The sequence below is a fragment of the Cinclus cinclus genome, unplaced genomic scaffold, assembly GCF_963662255.1.
Source record: "Cinclus cinclus unplaced genomic scaffold, bCinCin1.1 SCAFFOLD_54, whole genome shotgun sequence".
Classification (NCBI taxonomy): domain Eukaryota; kingdom Metazoa; phylum Chordata; class Aves; order Passeriformes; family Cinclidae; genus Cinclus; species Cinclus cinclus.
This window is the reverse complement of record NW_026912192.1, coordinates 259,585-264,992: the sequence shown is the minus strand read 5'-3', so window position 1 is coordinate 264,992 and position 5,408 is coordinate 259,585.

Genomic DNA, 5,408 nt, shown 5'->3' with positions numbered 1-5,408 from the left:
TATGCCGTGGACCCTTGGAACGCTGCCAAGCAAAAAGCAGAGCAGTGACCATAAAAGCGAGGAGAGAGCATGCACGAAGCACACTAGTTCTGTCTAGTGCTTTCCGTGCAGAGAGGCGGCAAAGCTGAATGCCGTGCCAGAGCTTCACTTCTCGCTGGAGCACAGGAAGGCAAGAATGAAGAGGCAGAACACAGCCTTGGTTTCAGCAGCCTCCGGGACTGCAAAAGTTCAGCAATAGCTCTGTCAAAGCAGAACTCGGCTGAGAATGCTCTCGCAGCTTGGGAAAGTTAGGCGCAGCTGTTGACCAGCTCTGCCCGTGGCCACAGGCTGCTTCTTCCAGCTTCACTGTGGCAGAGCTTTTGCGGAACAGAGACGGCATTCTTCAAGCGCGTGTTCTCCAAGGTGCTGTGAAACAGAGCCTAGCACGCTGTCTCGCTGATCCTGGCTTTCGGCAAGCAGGCGTGCCAGACCGCCGACATTCTGCACTCTGGCAGCCTAGTTGCCAGCTTTCGGCAGCTGCTGTCCTAGCAAGGAAGCTCAGGGAGTCAAAGCCAGTGCCGGGCGGCACCTTTCTGCTTTGCCCGCCTAAGCGGGGCCACGCTCCCTCGGATACTGTGTCCTTTCCCTCTGCACTGCGTCTGCCGAGGTGCTCTCTGCCTCTCGGAGCAGAAGGGCAAAGGACAATGTTTTCCACAGCAGGGTAGAAATGGCATTGCTAGCAGGAAAGCTAGATGCCTTGGAACTGTCCCCTTAGCCCTTGCCACTCACTTCAGGCTCGTACGCTGAGCAGAACAGCCTGCTGTTCTGAAGCTTCGCTGGCTGCCGTTCGTGCCCAGACGCCATTTCCTTCCCAAGGAGGCGAAGCGCCGTCTACTTCTCGCAGCGAGCACGCTGCTCCTGGCTTTCGCTTCTGCCGCAACGAGCTCGCTACGAGCACTTTTCTTCTCAACCCTCTAGACCATTGCGTTCTGCTTTTCTTGTCTCGTGAATGGAGACGGAAAGCTTCTCGGCTACAATCTCGCCTAGAACAACTGCGGCTACACATTAAGCTCGCCCGCAACGCCCTGCTGAAACTTGCCTTCTGGCACCACATTCGCGGGGCAGCCGTCTTTCTTCGGCCACCTGCCAAGTGGCCCCATATCGCCGCGCTCGTTGCACTCCGCTTGTCAGATTGGCTTCCCGTGGCGCTGATTTCAGCCTGGCCAAATACTAGCGCTGCGGAGAGCTGTCTCGCAGACAATCATGTTCCAGCATAGAAATTTGTCCTGCAATGTTCCCCCCTCTTTTCCCCCGTGGTGTTGCTCTGATGAATGCCTGGAGCATGGAACGACTTAAGCCAGCAAGTATTCCTCGCCGGCCACCTCTCGCTGTGCAAGAGGTATGCCGTGGACCCTTGGAACGCTGCCAAGCAAAAAGCAGAGCAGTGACCATAAAAGCGAGGAGAGAGCATGCACGAAGCACACTAGTTCTGTCTAGTGCTTTCCGTGCAGAGAGGCGGCAAAGCCGAATGCCGTGCCAGAGCTTCACTTCTCGCTGGAGCACAGGAAGGCAAGAATGAAGAGGCAGAACACAGCCTTGGTTTCAGCAGCCTCCGGGGCTGCAAAAGTTCAGCAATAGCTCTGTCAAAGCAGAACTCGGCTGAGAATGCTCTCGCAGCTTGGGAAAGTTAGGCGCAGCTGTTGACCAGCTCTGCCCGTGGCCACAGGCTGCTTCATCCACCTTCACTGTGGCAGAGCTTTTGCGGAACAGAGACGGCATTCTTCAAGTGCGTGTTCTCCAAGATGCTGTGCAACAGAGCCTAGCACGCTGTCTCGCTGATCCTGGCTTTCGGCAAGCAGGCGTGCCAGACCGCCGACATTCTGCACTCTGGCAGCCTAGTTGCCAGCTTTCGGCAGCTGCTGTCCTAGCAAGGAAGCTCAGGGAGTCAAAGCCAGTGCCGGGCGGCACCTTTCTGCTTTGCCCGCCTAAGCGGCGCCACGCTCCCTCGGATACTGTGTCCTTTCCCTCTGCACTGCGTCTGCCGAGGTGCTCTCTGCCTCTCGGAGCAGAAGGGCAAAGGACAATGTTTTCCACAGCAGGGTAGAAATGGCATTGCTAGCAGGAAAGCTAGATGCCTTGGAACTGTCCCCTTAGCCCTTGCCACTCACTTCAGGCTCGTACGCTGAGCAGAACAGCCTGCTGTTCTGAAGCTTCGCTGGCTGCCGTTCGTGCCCAGACGCGATTTGCTTCCCAAGGAGGCGAAGCGCCGTCTACTTCTCGCAGCGAGCACGCTGCTCCTGGCTTTCGCTTCTGCCGCAACGAGCTCGCTACGAGCACTTTTCTTCTCAACCCTCTAGACCATTGCGTTCTGCTTTTCTTGTCTCGTGAATGGAGACGGAAAGCTTCTCGGCTACAATCTCGCCTAGAACAACTGCGGCTACACATTAAGCTCGTCCGGAACGCCCTGCTGAAACTTGCTTTCTGGCACCACATTCGCGGGGCAGCCGTCTTTCTTCGGCCACCTGCCAAGTGGCCCCATATCGCCGCGCTCGTTGCACTCCGCTTGTCAGATTGGCTTCCCGTGGCGCTGATTTCAGCCTGGCCAAATACTAGCGCTGCGGAGAGCTGTCTCGCAGACAATCATGTTCCAGCATAGAAATTTGTCCTGCAATGTTCCCCCCTCTTTTCCCCCATGGTGTTGCTCTGATGAATGCCTGGAGCATGGAACGACTTAAGCCAGCAAGTATTCCTCGCCGGCCACCTCTCGCTGTGCAAGAGGTATGCCGTGGACCCTTGGAACGCTGCCAAGCAAAAAGCAGAGCAGTGACCATAAAAGCGAGGAGAGAGCATGGACGAAGCACACTAGTTCTGTCTAGTGCTTTCCGGGCAGAGAGGCGGCAAAGCTGAATGCCGTGCCAGAGCTTCACTTCTCGCTGGAGCACAGGAAGGCAAGAATGAAGAGGCAGAACACAGCCTTGGTTTCAGCAGCCTCCGGGACTGCAAAAGTTCAGCAATAGCTCTGTCAAAGCAGAACTCGGCTGAGAATGCTCTCGCAGCGTGGGAAAGTTAGGCGCAGCTGTTGACCAGCTCTGCCCGTGGCCACAGGCTGCTTCTTCCACCTTCACTGTGGCAGAGCTTTTGCGGAACAGAGACGGCATTCTTCAAGTGCGTGTTCTCCAAGATGCTGTGCAACAGAGCCTAGCACGCTGTCTCGCTGATCCTGGCTTTCGGCAAGCAGGCGTGCCAGACCGCCTACATTCTGCACTCTGGCAGCCTAGTTGCCAGCTTTCGGCAGCTGCTGTCCTAGCAAGGAAGCTCAGGGAGTCAAAGCCAGTGCCGGGCGGCACCTTTCTGCTTTGCCCGCCTAAGCGGCGCCACGCTCCCTCGGATACTGTGTCCTTTCCCTCTGCACTGCGTCTGCCGAGGTACTCTCTGCCTCTCGGAGCAGAAGGGCAAAGGACAATGTTTTCCACAGCAGGGTAGAAATGGCATTGCTAGCAGGAAAGCTAGATGCCTTGGAACTGTCCCCTTAGCCCTTGCCACTCACTTCAGGCTCGTACGCTGAGCAGAACAGCCTGCTGTTCTGAAGCTTCGCTGGCTGCCGTTCGTGCCCAGACGCGAGTTCCTTCCCAAGGAGGCGAAGCGCCGTCTACTTCTCGCAGCGAGCACGCTGCTCCTGGCTTTCGCTTCTGCCGCAACGAGCTCGCTACGAGCACTTTTCTTCTCAACCCTCTAGACCATTGCGTTCTGCTTTTCTTGTCTCGTGAATGGAGACGGAAAGCTTCTCGGCTAAAATCTCGCCTAGAACAACTGCGGCTACACATTAAGCTCGCCCGCAACGCCCTGCTGAAACTTGCCTTCTGGCACCACATTCGCGGGGCGGCCGTCTTTCTTCGGCCACCTGCCAAGTGGCCCCATATCGCCGCGCTCGTTGCACTCCGCTTGTCAGATTGGCTTCCCGTGGCGCTGATTTCAGCCTGGCCAAATACTAGCGCTGCGGAGAGCTGTCTCGCAGACAATCATGATCCAGCATAGAAATTTGTCCTGCAATGTTCCCCCCTCTTTTCCCCCATGGTGTTGCTCTGATGAATGCCTGGAGCATGGAACGACTTAAGCCAGCAAGTATTCCTCGCCGGCCACCTCTCGCTGTGCAAGAGGTATGCCGTGGACCCTTGGAACGCTGCCAAGCAAAAAGCAGAGCAGTGACCATAAAAGCGAGGAGAGAGCATGGACGAAGCACACTAGTTCTGTCTAGTGCTTTCCGGGCAGAGAGGCGGCAAAGCTGAATGCCGTGCCAGAGCTTCACTTCTCGCTGGAGCACAGGAAGGCAAGAATGAAGAGGCAGAACACAGCCTTGGTTTCAGCAGCCTCCGGGACCGCAAAAGTTCAGCAATAGCTCTGTCAAAGCAGAACTCGGCTGAGAATGCTCTCGCAGCTTGGGAAAGTTAGGCGCAGCTGTTGACCAGCTCTGCCCGTGGCCACAGGCTGCTTCTTCCAGCTTCACTGTGGCAGAGCTTTTGCGGAACAGAGACGGCATTCTTCAAGCGCGTGTTCTCCAAGGTGCTGTGAAACAGAGCCTAGCACGCTGTCTCGCTGATCCTGGCTTTCGGCAAGCAGGCGTGCCAGACCGCCTACATTCTGCACTCTGGCAGCCTAGTTGCCAGCTTTCGGCAGCTGCTGTCCTAGCAAGGAAGCTCAGGGAGTCAAAGCCAGTGCCGGGCGGCACCTTTCTGCTTTGCCCGCCTAAGCGGCGCCACGCTCCCTCGGATACTGTGTCCTTTCCCTCTGCACTGCGTCTGGCGAGGTGCTCTCTGCCTCTCGGAGCAGAAGGGCAAAGGACAATGTTTTCCACAGCAGGGTAGAAATGGCATTGCTAGCAGGAAAGCTAGATGCCTTGGAACTGTCCCCTTAGCCCTTGCCACTCACTTCAGGCTCGTACGCTGAGCAGAACAGCCTGCTGTTCTGAAGCTTCGCTGGCTGCCGTTCGTGCCCAGACGCGATTTCCTTCCCAAGGAGGCGAAGCGCCGTCTACTTCTCGCAGCGAGCACGCTGCTCCTGGCTTTCGCTTCTGCCGCAACGAGCTCGCTACGAGCACTTTTCTTCTCAACCCTCTAGACCATTGCGTTCTGCTTTTCTTGTCTCGTGAATGGAGACGGAAAGCTTCTCGGCTACAATCTCGCCTAGAACAACTGCGGCTACACATTAAGCTCGTCCGGAACGCCCTGCTGAAACTTGCTTTCTGGCACCACATTCGCGGGGCAGCCGTCTTTCTTCGGCCACCTGCCAAGTGGCCCCATATCGCCGCGCTCGTTGCACTCCGCTTGTCAGATTGGCTTCCCGTGGCGCTGATTTCAGCCTGGCCAAATACTAGCGCTGCGGAGAGCTGTCTCGCAGACAATCATGTTCCAGCATAGAAATTTGTCCTGCAA